The sequence below is a fragment of the Heterocephalus glaber genome, unplaced genomic scaffold (genome assembly GCF_053883595.1).
Source record: "Heterocephalus glaber isolate CG9 unplaced genomic scaffold, H.glaber_assembly_v1.0 deba00001481, whole genome shotgun sequence".
In the NCBI taxonomy this organism is placed as follows: Eukaryota; Metazoa; Chordata; class Mammalia; order Rodentia; family Bathyergidae; genus Heterocephalus; species Heterocephalus glaber.
The window spans coordinates 10,488,566-10,501,479 of record NW_028258317.1 but is presented as its reverse complement, the minus strand read 5'-3'; the positions used below and the strand labels follow the sequence as shown (position 1 = coordinate 10,501,479).

General features: G+C 37.7%; 1 long non-coding RNA gene and 1 pseudogene across 1 annotated transcript in view; one reads left to right on the top strand and one right to left on the bottom strand.

Annotated features, from left to right (window-relative positions):
• LOC147825810 (uncharacterized) overlaps nucleotides 1-12,914 on the top strand; it is a 364,844-nt gene that overhangs the window by 322,897 nt on the left and 29,033 nt on the right. The window lies entirely within an intron of this gene.
• Nucleotides 4,137-12,631, bottom strand: LOC101723944 (ATP-dependent RNA helicase DDX24-like; annotated as a pseudogene).

Here is a 12,914-nt window from a genome sequence, read left to right as displayed (position 1 = left end):
TTTATTGATGATTTTTACTTCTGTGAAGGGTCTATTCTTTTCACTTGCTCATTTTTTGATTGGATCTTTTATTGAAGGGGTATAATTTTTTTTTATTCTTAAATTCTTTTATTGGTACATTTTAGGTATACAATACGTTTACATTTATCATTGTGTGTTTGTACCTGTACATGTTGTATCTTGATTCTTATTTTTTCCCCATTCCTTGTGCACCCTTCACCCCCTCCACCCTTCCCTATTTACATAGACATCATTTCCATTTTTTTTCTTTTCTCATAATTTTTCCTTTCCCTTCTTTCCTTTCCCCTTCCCCTCGCTTCATCCCTACCTCTTTGGACCTTTTTTCCTATTTCGAGTTATCAATTATTCATTTTAATCATTTTAACCCTTATTTACACTTTCAGTTTCTCACACTAGAGAAACTATTCGGTATTTACACATGTGTGTCCTATTTATTTCACTTAAGAGTATGGCCTCGATATGCATCCCTTTAGCTATAAATGACTCTAGTTTCTCGTTCTTTATGGCTGAGTAGTACTCCATTTTATAAAAAAATCACATCTTCTTTATCCAGTTTCCAGTTGATGGGCACTCAGGCTGCTTCCAAGCTTTAGCTATTACAAACTGCTGCTATGAACATGGGTGGACATATATCCCTGTGGTATGATTCTTTTAATTCTTTTGAGAAGATATCCAGTAGGGAAATATCTGAGTCAAATGGGACCTGTAGTCCTAGTTGTTTGACGTATCTCCATGCTGATTTCCATAGTGGTTGCACCAGCCTGCACTTCCACCAACAATGGAGAAGGGTTCCTTTCTCCTCACACCCCCACCAGCATTTGTTATTGGTTGATTTCTTGGTAGCAGTCATTCTTTCTGGGGTGAGGTGGAATCTCAGTGTTGTTTTCATCTGCATCTCTTGAATGACCAGTGATATTGAACATTTTTTCATATATTAATTTGCTGCTTTTACTTCATTGTTTGAGAAATGTCTGTTCATTTCAGATGCCCATTTTTGAATTGGGTCTTTGAATTTAGGGGGTCAGATTTTTTTCAGTTCTTTATATAGTCTAGATATTAGTCCTCTGTCTGAGGAATACCTGGCAATTTTTTCCCCATTCTGGAAATTGTTTCTTCACTTTGTTGGCTGATTCCTTTGCTGTACAGAAACTTAAATTTGATATGACCCCATTTGTTGATTCTTGGTAATATCTTGAACCATACTTGCATCCCTGGGATGAGCCTTAGTTGGTCTTTTTGATGAATGACGGCATTGTTTGCCAGTATTTTGCTGAGAATTTTTAAATCTATGTTCATTAAAGAGATTGGCTTGTAGTCTTCCTTTTTGGTTGGGCCCTCTTTCTGGTTTTGAAATCAGAGTAATACTATCTTCCAGGAATGACTTTGGGAGTATTCCTCATTCAATTTCATTTAAGAGTTTGAGGAGTATTGGTGTTAGAGTTTGCCTACAGTTTTTGTACAATTCATCAATGAGTCCACTGGGACCTGGGCTTTCCTAGGTTTGGCTTTTTTAATACTTTTAGCACTTCAATTTCATTGCCTGCTATTGGATTGTTCATTACTTTAAACTCTTCTTGGCTTAGTTTTAGTTATTTATGTGTATCTAGGAATCTATCCATCTATTCAAGATCTTCTCATTTACTGAAGTATAGATTTTCAGAGTAGTTGAAAATAATCTTTGGAATTTTGCAATGTGGTTGTGGTTTTAACATCTATGTTTCTAGTGATGTTGATTTGTAATTTTTTTGCCTCTTTTTGATAAGTTTTGCTAAGGCTTTGTCTATTTTGTTTATTCTTTCAAAGAATCAAATCTTTCATTCATTGGCTCTTTGTGTTGATTTTTAGTCTCAGGTTCATGAAATTCTGCTCTGATCTTTATAATTCCCTTCCTTGTACTACCTTTGGATCTGGCTTGTTCTTGTTTCTCTAGGATCTTTAGGTGAATCATTAGATTATTCATTGATCTTTCTGTTTTTCTGATATGGGTGGGCATCCACAGCTATAAACTTTTAGGATGCTTTACTGTGTTCCATAAGTTCTGGTATGTTGCATTGGCATTATCATTTGATTCTAGGAACTGTCTAATTTCTTCCTTGATTTCTTCTGTGAACTATTAATTATTTAAGAGTGTATTGCTTAATTTCCACGTGTTTCCCTGATATCTCTGGTTTCTTTTGTGATTGATTTCTAGGTTCATTGTACTGTGATGTAATAATATGCACTGGATATTTTCAGTTCTTTCATATTTGCTTAAGAATATTGGTTCATTTTGGAGAAAATTTTATGTGCTGCTGAGAAGAATGTGTATTCTGTTGCTGGGTGGAACATTCAATATATCTATTAGGTCCATTTGTTTGAAGATTTGGCTCAATTGTAATATTTCTTTGGTGATTTTTTTTTCTCTAGTTGATCAGTTTGTGACAGTGGGCTATTGAGGTCCCTTATTATAATTATGTTGATATTTATCTAATATTTTTTGTCTCATAGTGCTTTTTTTTATGAGATTAGGTGCCCTTGGGTTTGGTGCATATATATATATATATGTTTATAATTGTTTATATGTTTATAATTGTCATCTCTTCCTGTTGAATTTCTCCCTTAACCAATATATAGTGCCTTTTTTGCCTCTTATGATCACTTTTGGCTTGAAGTCCACTTTATCTGACAATAGAATTGCTGCTACTATCTATTTTTTGGTTTTCGTTGCATAGAATATTTGTTTCCATCCTTTGATTTTAGTCTATGGAATTTTGGGGACTATATGTGTTTCTTGTATAAAACATACTATTAGGTTTTGTTTCTCAGTCCATTCTGCCAGTCTGTGTATTTTGATTGAGGAATTGAGACTATTCAGAATCAGAGTTATTATTGCAAGTTATTGACTTGTTCCTCCGATTGCATTATTTTCCTGTTGCAGTTTCCCTTTTCTACTTAATTGATCACTTTGCCTATTTTATGCACTTTGTTAGACTTTTTTGGCATTGTTATCTTCATTGTCTATTTATAGGGTATCCTTGAGATATTTTGAATGCTGGGTGGATGGTCATAAATTTCTTAAGGTGCTCTTTGCTATGCAAAGGCTTTATTTCTTCATCAGCTTTGAAAGATAGTTTTGCAGGACATAAAAGTCTGGGTTGGCAGTTATTTTATTTTAGGGCTTCAAACACTTCACTCTAAGGTGTTCTGGACTTTAATGTTTGTGTTGAAAAATCTGCTGTAATTCTAATAGTTTATCTTTGTATGTAATTTATTATTTTTCTCTGACAGCTTTTAAGATTTACTCCTTGTGTTGGACTTCTGAGATTTTGCCTAAGACATCTCATGGAGACTTTCTCTTCTGATTCTGGCTATTTGGGGTTGTGAGTGTGTCACTAATCTGCATATTAAATTCTTTCCCCATATTTGGAAAGTTCCCTGCTATTATTTCTGTACATGTTTTTTATGTCATTTGTGCTGACTTCTGAGTTTTTACTAATTCCAATTAATCTTGGATTATTCTTTCTTGCTTTATCTAGCAGCTATTGAATCCTTTTTTAATACACTCTTGTTTTTAAGGTATCTTTGAATAGTTGGTGACCAAGAGCAGCTCTATCTTTTTAGTCCTGACACTATCCTCACATTGATCACTTTTACTGCTGATAATTTCAACAGAATTTTTAACCTCATGAATTTCTGTTTGATACCTTTTCATGGACTCTGCTAAACTGGTCATTCCTATTTTGTATCATTTTTTTCAACTCAGCTAGCTTCTTATTATTGTTTTGTTTTTTAAAGTATGTTATCTCTTTAGTTATTTTTTCTTTGAGCTTGTTGAACACCTTATCAATCTGATTTCTAATCTCCTCTGTTATACTTTTTTTTCTGACCATTTGTTTAATTCAAGAGAACAAGCTGAGCACATAAGAAGCCTGTAAACATAAGTACAGATGAAGCTGCTGCATAGAATTCTTACTCCATGACACAAATCTGTATGGGCTTTCTCCTTCTACAGGGTGGAAGAGCAGATTTCTTACAGGGGTGGTGGAGTGGCCCACAGAGGAAGGAAGGAGGGATTCACAGATCAGCAGAGAACAGACAGCACTCTGTGGGTCCCCCATGGCCTGACTGTGCAGCACTCACAGTGCACTTGGGCTTGGCTGCAGCGGTGCCTGACATTGTTCTCTGGGCTTCCTCTTCTTCTGTCTGGAAAAGCAGCTCAGCACAGACTCGCCATTCCTTGGGGCAGCAGCGAGCAGGGCCAGCCTGCCAGACTGAGTGGGATACTTGGTTTTCAGGTCCTCCTTGAACAAAGACTGGGAGAGCAGATGGCATGGCTCCTTTTTCAGGATCTTCATCTGCTTTTGTCACTGACACTCTTCTTGCTGGTCTACTTTTCCTCCCTTATACATCTCTTCTTCCAGCTCAGTGTCTAGGGCAGCTGCTGCCTGCTCAATCCAAGAGTTGTGCAGACAAGCCTGCAAGCTCTGGTACTCAGCTTTCTCAGTCAGTTGAGCTAGGCAGATTCACTCCTTGACTACATCCATGTACTTTGCACAGGGAAGAGTGGGATGTCCTCATCTTTCTTGAGGGTCTTATAAATCTTCTTAAAGTTGACTACATCCTCAGGCCCAATTAGCATCAGGCTGAGGCCTTCACTGGTGGCATGAGCAGTTTGACCACTTTGCTGGATATGAATCTCTGAGGTGTGAGGGACCTGGTAATGGATGACATGTTGGACTTTAGGAGTAGCCAGACCTCAAGCTGCCACATCTGTTTCCAAGAGAACATAATCTTCCAGCCGGGCAAATTGCTCCAGGTTTCTGAGCCTCTGCTTCTGGTGCATGCAGGGATGGAGAGTGAACGGTATGATATCCAGGACTTTGAGGAGTCCCGACAGGTGTTTGATACAAGAGATGCTATTGGGAAAAACTAAGCTGTGGCCTGGGTACTGCATCAGGAAGTAGTACAGGTAGAATTTCTCTTCTGTCTCAAAATGGATCTTGGCCTCTGTCAGCATCTCCACTGTGCTGTCATTCCTTGTGAGATCAATGACTTTAGGCTTGCCCCTCATGCCAGTCTTCTGCATGAGGAGGTCAAGTTTGGCAGTTTTGTCCATTTTTTAATATGCTTCTTATGAAGCGGTCCAGTAGGAGCTTGATGTATCAGGGTCAGTGTAGCAGAAAAAAACAAGTGTCTGTCTCTTTGGGTTGTACTGGGAATCATTGAGCATCTCTAGCAGATGTGATAGCTCAGGAAAATGGCCTTTCTCAACCATCTTGTCTGCCTCATCTACTAGAAGGCACCTGAGCTGCTGAAGGTTGCTTAAATGACAGTGCTTTGGGGCAGAGAAGCTGAGCAGGTCCCAGCACCTTGAAGGAAGCTCCCCCGCTGCCATCCCAAGCTCCTAGGGCAGAGAAGGTGAGCCACGCAGGTGCCAGAAGCACCCCGCCCACACACCGTGGAAATGAGAAGACATGTAAACAAGCCTCAAAAACAGACTTCTTGATCACCTACAGCAACACCAAAGGGAAATGAGATGGAACAATCCGATACTCAACTACCTGGACTCTCTGAACTGGCAACTAAAGAGGATCTGGGAAAAATGAAATCAGAAATAATTACTTAGATAACAGCAAAGATTGTGCTCATGGTGCAAGACATGATTAATAAATCTAGAGAGAACACAGATAAAAAGTAGAGGATCTGAGGACCATGATGGAATCCCAACATAGGAAACAAATGGAATCCATAAAACAGATGCAGATTTCCAGGAGATTAAAAACTCCATCGAAAGTCTGCGCAGCAGAATGAACCAATGTGTGGATAAAATTTCAGATATAGAAGAAAAGATTGCAATTAGTGACCAGGAAAAGAAGAATTGCTTTAAAATTATAAAGGAACATGAGAAATTAATCCAGCAGCTGCTAGACGATGCAAAGAAGAATAACATAAGACTGATTGAAGTCAATGAAAAAAGAGGAGAGAGTGCAGATGACTTAAAAAAACTGTTCACAGAAGTGATGGCAGAAAACTTCCCAAGGAGGGGAAAAGAACTTGACACACAGATAAGTGAGGCACATAGGACTCCAGCTAGCCTTGATCAAAAAAAATCTACACATAGGCATATAATAGTTAGGATTCCAGAAATCCAACAGAAGAACAAAATTCTACAAGCAGTGAGAGAAAAGAAACAAATCACATACAAAGGAAAGCCCATCAGAATCTCAGCAGACTTCTCAATGCAAACCCTCAAGGCAAGAAGAGCTTGCAGTGATGTATTTCAAGCCCTAAAGGAAAACAGCTTCCAACCCAGACTGATGTACCCTGCAAAACTATCTTTCAAAATTGATGAAGAAATAAGATACTTTCATGACAAAGAGCACCTCAGGAACTTCATGAATACCGAACCAGCACTCCAAAAATTTTGGACAATACTCTAGGAAAAGACAACGGGGATCACAACCCCAGGAGACCCAGCAGAATGAATCCATTGGGGGTGACAAATTAAACACAAAGGGGGAGAATCCAACAAAAAGTAAAAGTCATGACAAAGCTTTTAAAACTTTGAACTTCATCTCCCTAATGAGGGTATAGTTAAATCTTGTTATTGTACTGATTAATATTTTTCTGATTCTAGAGTTGCACACCTTTCCTTGTGCTATACTGGCTATTTATCATCTTCTTATGTCTACTTTTTCATTGGGTTGTCTATTAATGAGCTCTAAGAATTCTTTATATATTCTGGTCATAGGTTATATGCATTGTAAATATGTTCTGTTTAAAGACTACTTTTCATTTTAATGATGTCATTTAAAGTTCTAAATTTTGATGGAATCTCATTTTATCAGTTTTTTCTTTTATACATCATGTCTTTTGTACCCTAGGTAGTTCTTGCCTACCCTGATTTCATAAACATTTTCCCTTATGATTTCTTCTTAAAGTTTTATATGTTTAGGCTTTCATATTTAGGTTCATAGATCCCTTCAAGTTATTTCCATGTATGGAAATAAAGGGTTGAGGTTAATTTTTCATATACGGATACCAAGTGTTCTAGTGTTGTTTGCTGAAAATACTATCTCTTTCTCAGCTCTTGAATTGAGTTTATATTCTATAAAATGTTAGTGTTAAATAATCTTTCAAAACTCAGTGGACCATATATTTGTGGTTCTAGTTCTAGATTCTCTGTTTTATTCAAATGATCTATATGTCTTTCCTTACACCAACAGCGCCTTGATTACTGTAGCTTTAGAAGTCTTAAAATTAGGTACTAAATGTCTTCCAACACTGTTTTTTGTTATTGTTGTTGTTGTTTTTTTAACTTTTCTGGGTCCTTTGTACTCCTACATAACTTTTAAATTTCAATATCCAATTCTTCATTTATAGCAAGTATACACAGACCTGAATTTTTATATATACCTTGTGTTTTCTAATCCTGCTAAATTCAAATACAAGTTTTTGGGGCTCCTGGAGATTTCTTAGTATTTTCTCTGTAGATGATCATTTCATCTACATATAAAGAGTTTGCTTCTACCTTGCCAATCCTATCCTAATTGTGTCATTTTATTGCCAGACTATTTTAGTGGGGCTAGCTTCCAAAGTTTAATGGACAGATAAAGAGTAAGCACATCTGCCCTAGTTCCCCACCTTAAGGAGAAAGCATTGCATTTTCTCCATTCATATAAGGCATTCTCGATGGAAGTATGGAGTACATGTCTTTAATCTGTTGAGAAGGTTCTCTTCTACTTCTAGTCTCCTGATAGCTTTTACCATGAACAGTTGTAGAATTTAGTCCAATACTTTTTCTCCAACTAGTGACAGGATCATATGGCTTTTTCCTTTCCTCTGTTAAAATGATGACTTTTGGGGATGGATCTTCCAATGCTGAACCAACACTGCCATCCCTATAACAAAACCACTTTCTACATCCTGCCAGATCTGACTTCTAATAGTTTGTTTTGTTAAAGAAATTTCTATCTATGTTCATACTTTTTTCTTCTATTATCTTTATCCAGTTTTAGGATTAGCACAATGTTGATTTCCTAAAATGAGGGGAGAAGTATTCCTTCTTTTTTCTGCTTTAAATGTTTGATATAATTTATCAGTTAAAATGTATATGAGCCTGCTGTTGTCATATAGGTAGGTTTTCAAGTTAGGAATATACTTTCTTTAATAGATGCTATTCAAATTTTATATTTCCTCCAGAGTTAGTTTCATTAATTTGTCTTCCAAGGTACTTCTTAGAAGTTGTCAAATTTATTTCAAAATAGATTTTTGAAATACGCTTTCTATATCCTTTTAAATTCTGTAAAATCTGTGGTAATGTCTCCTATATCTTGATATTGTAATTTTAAAAATGTATAACTGATATTGTGTAACAGGAAGAAAAGGTCTAAAGGAGCAGGGGAAGTGGGAGGGTTAGGGGAAAGGAAAAAAGGAAACAGAAAAAATATGAGAAAAGGAAAAAAATGGAAACAAGGTCTTTGCAAATAGGAAAGGGTGGAGGGGGGTGAAGGGAGGGCAAGGGAAGGGGAAAAAAATAAGAACCAAGATACATCATGTAAAGGTACAAGATCCCAATGATGAATGTAACTGTATTTTATACCTAAAATGTACCAATAAACTTAATGGAAAAAAAAAAAAGAAGAGAGTGCTTTTCTTTAATGAGCTCCTACAGCCATTCTGGTGTGGCAATCATGATCTCAGGATGGCGGTTCAACATCCTCTCCTGTTTCTGTGTGGACATCCCGCCAAACAAAATAGCAATTTTAATTCCTGTAAACTTGGCCACAGCATCAGTGTGCTGTTTGACCTGAATGGCCAGGTTTTGTGTGGCAGTCAGAACCAGTCCAAGAAGAGAACACTTTGGTTGTATTTTATAGGTAGCAATTTTGTCATCCAACTCCTGTTTTAACTCACCAGTTGGTTCTCCATCAAGCATTTTTTCTTTGTCTTCAATCTGTTTGGGGACAGGCTCCTCTTCAATCAGAGAAGAAGGCCCTTCACCAGCATCATCATCACAGAGCAGGGCCTGGTCTGAGATGGAGGCACTGGTTTTGGCTCTGGCCTTCAACCCAGAATCACTGGGGAGTGCTACAGTCTCAACTCCAGCCTCACTAGGCAGCACTGCAGACTCACTTCTGGCCTTGCTTAGTGATCCAGTCTTGGCTCCAGCCTCTGTCTGGGTCTCTCCAGATGACACCCCAGCATTACTTGGGATGGGTGAAGGCTTATTCTGCCACTGCAACACTGCATGAATCATGAGTGACAAAGGCAAGAGTTTTCCCACTTCCTGTCTCAGCAGCCCCAAGGATGTCCAGCCTGTCACAGATGGCAGGTACCATGATCTGGGCTTGGAGTGGTGTGGGTGCAGAGAAGCCTAGAAAGCTGAGTGCTTGGAGAACTGGCTTAGGCACAAGTGAGTCCTTCAGGCTGACACATCTGCTTTCTGGTCATGCACTTCAGGCATCCATGCCTTAGCTTTTTTGGGCACCTTATGGGCAGTGTTTTGGGAGGACTCTAATTTTTTTCTCTTGTTTTTCTTCTTTTTTGGAAGTTTGTACCAGGGTTTCTGATGCTATCTTCCCTTCCTCTGGACCAGGACAAATGGTGTCATCTCCCTGGGGCTCTGGCTCAGGATCTTTGACTTCAAATTCTTTCTGGGTAGAGGTTTCTTTAGTAACCAGAACCACATCTTTATTCTTCAATTTGATCTTTTACTTTGGAGAGCTAGACTCTTCTTCCTCCTCTTCTGAAACTGTTTATGCCTTTCTCTTCTTGGGATCCTCTGAGAAGAGGCTGGAGGGAATCTTGTCAGGGGAGACCACCTGGTAATGTGTCAGTTCCTCAAAGCACACCAAGTCGTCTCTCTGTCCATCTGCAAACATATTTGGGTCAATCTGCACCTACTTCCATTTTCCCACAATGTTAATGACCTTTGTCTGAAATTTACCATGATGTGGTGGCTTTTGCCTCTATTTTGTTTCCTTTAACTTCGTGGTTGAGCACGGAAACGCCACAGCAGCTAGCTCTGACGCTGGTTAGCTGCCTCAGAAACCTCCAACACAGTCTCTCAGCTGCAGTTTTGACTACAGTTCTGTTATCCTTTTAATTAATTGGCTGTGTGGCTTTTCATTTCCTCCCTCTTGATGCCCTATGGATCAACTTTGGAAGAGTTGGGAGTTTTTGGAGGCATTTTCTTGCCTTATCTTCTTACAATTCTTTTTCTTATTTTGTTGTGTGCTAAGGTTTGCAGGTTGAAAGTAGAAGACTTTGTTATTAGTATGGAGATCTCTTTAGATAATGTCTGTGTTTTTCAGTGATGCATTCACCTATAGGCCTTTGTCTTTGTCCCAAGATTCAGCCAGCTTTGTTTATTTGAGAGGAGAGTCTGCTGAGTATTTGGCCCAGCATCCAGTTCTCCTGGAATTGCCCCCAATATTGTTAATAACACAAATGAAATCCTGTTATTGGCATACAGATAAAACCAATTAGTGGCAACAACAATACCACCTTTTCAATAGCAGTAAAATCAGTAAGAATAATAGCCTCACAGATAAATTGGATATTGTCATATCCTAAGAACCAGTAATATACCACACTTAACCACAGAAAAGTGATCTACAATTATGGTATAAACACCATGAGAAACCAAATAATGGCATAGAATAAAAATTACTAAATGTAGCAACCAAACCTCCACTAGCAATAGAACAATAGTCAATAGTAATAGCATAGTTTTAAGTATCTATCTAAAAATTTATTAACCTTAGTGGTTGTACTAGTAAGTACTGAAAGGATAGGAAACCAGAAATGAAAAAATTACAATTTGAAAAATTAATCAATGGAAGATAAGAAGGTGAGAAAAAGTGATCCTAAAAAGGACAGTATCCTAATAAGGACTAAAAGGATATTAAGATTGTTACAGAAAAGTAGCAGAAAAAGAAAAAGCAATAAGAAAGAAACAGAGAGCAAAAAGAAAAATAAGAAAAAGGTTAAAAAAGAGAAATGGAAAGAAAAATAGGAAAAGACAAAATCAGACCCCCGTCCCCCAAAAAAGCCAAATGAAAAAGAAAGAAAAGAAATTGAGTAAAAAAAAAAAGCCTCTGTGTTTTTGAATGAGTGGTTTCTTTCCATAATCTACAGTCTAGGCATCCAGCAAATCACAATTTTCTCTGGATAGCTTTATGGCCTGTAGATTTTTGAGGTGTATCCCAGCCCATAGAAGCCCCTCCATCTATATACTACAGACTGTGACAGCCATCCAAGCTAAGGCGTGTCACTGGTCACACTGGTAGATGGGGAAAACAATTAGATCACTGATCTCTTCTAGATGTAAACAACTTGCTGGGCATTCAAGCACTGCTGGACTTAATCTCAGCACTTTTAGATCCAACAACCTCTGAAAGCCACACTTATCTGACTTTATTTCTCATTATGAAAGGCAGGGCCCATGTCCTTTTTGGCCTGAGCTTAGATTTCTCATGAGTCTATGACCAGCCTGAATGATCTCCATGACTGTCTCCTGTGCCTGTCTCTGACCCAGTCACTGTGGGAAGCTAACAGTGGAAACCCTGACAGGGAGTATTACTGTAGTTTTCTGTGGTTCAGTCTTAAACAATTAACTCCTTCTCAAAATGGCACTGGGTTAAAAGTCTCTGGCAATATTGTATATTTTGTACTGGGTTTCTTCTTCAACCCTACCCTGCCAGGAAGGAATCACTTTTGGAGTACAACCCCCACACTGTTTTTACAGTTTACAATAGCTATGGCTCTTCTTGGAGCTAGTGCTGCTGGTCTGCTCCATTATTTCCCCCTGGAACTTCTGACTCTCTGAGGCTTACCTTGTCTCCCTGGGCGTTGGACCCATCCACGGTCAGGTTTGTCAGTTGGGTGGCACCTCTCCTTCCCTGTACCAAGGGGAAACAAAACATAGAGTGAGCTTGCAATTGGTGGGTGGCTGAGTCCAGCCATGAATGCCATATAGAGGTGGGCCCTGTTGGTGGTGTGTAAGGTGGGTCCTGTCTATGTGTGCAAGGTGGGTCCTGTCTGTGTGTGCAGGGGCTGGTTCCATCTGCAGAGGGTGGGGGCAGGTCCAAAGAATTTATCTTAAAGTAATCATTTTTCATAATTAATTTGTAGATTTATGGTAATTATAGTATATCTTGAAATATAATTTTAAAATCTAGTTTAAGAATGTATACTAGGGGAATAACTTGCTCTAATCATTAATAAAGTATGTTATAAAATACAGTGTTGCAATAGTGCGGTATTTGTGTAAGTAATACATAGATCATCAAAGGAATATCAGAGTTAGTCCTGAAAAATTTTACTTTATATAATTTACAATATATAGTAAATATTATAAACAAGAAAGAACAAAATATTCAACAAAGGATATTGAAACCAATTTTATTTCAGATTGATTTAAGTAATTAAAAAACTTTGAATAACTGGAACTTTTTTGTACCTAAGTATTGAACTACTATTGACATTGGAAACTACACATTAGGTCCGAAACAGTAGAAAATGTTAACTGTGCATAAGGTTTGTACATGTGTGAAGCCCAATAAAAGAATAAAATCATTCATAGAAAAATACTTACCTTTATTAATATTTCTGGATAATAGTCCATTTCCCTCATCAATTAATAAACAAACACCTTAAAAATATTTAAGCTAAACATAGTGGTAGAACTAGTTTAAAAATTTTTCTAATGTTCTTTTGTGGGAATAAAAATTAGGATCTGTCTGCAAAATAGCTTGATTGGGTGAATTAAGGTTTTTTTGAAGTGGTCATATTTTTTTCTCTAATAATTGTAGTTCAAAGTAAATTAATGGAGTAATCAAAGATATTAACAATGATTTAGGGACATGGATGCTCATCATAGGATTATTTATAACCAGAAATAATTGAAA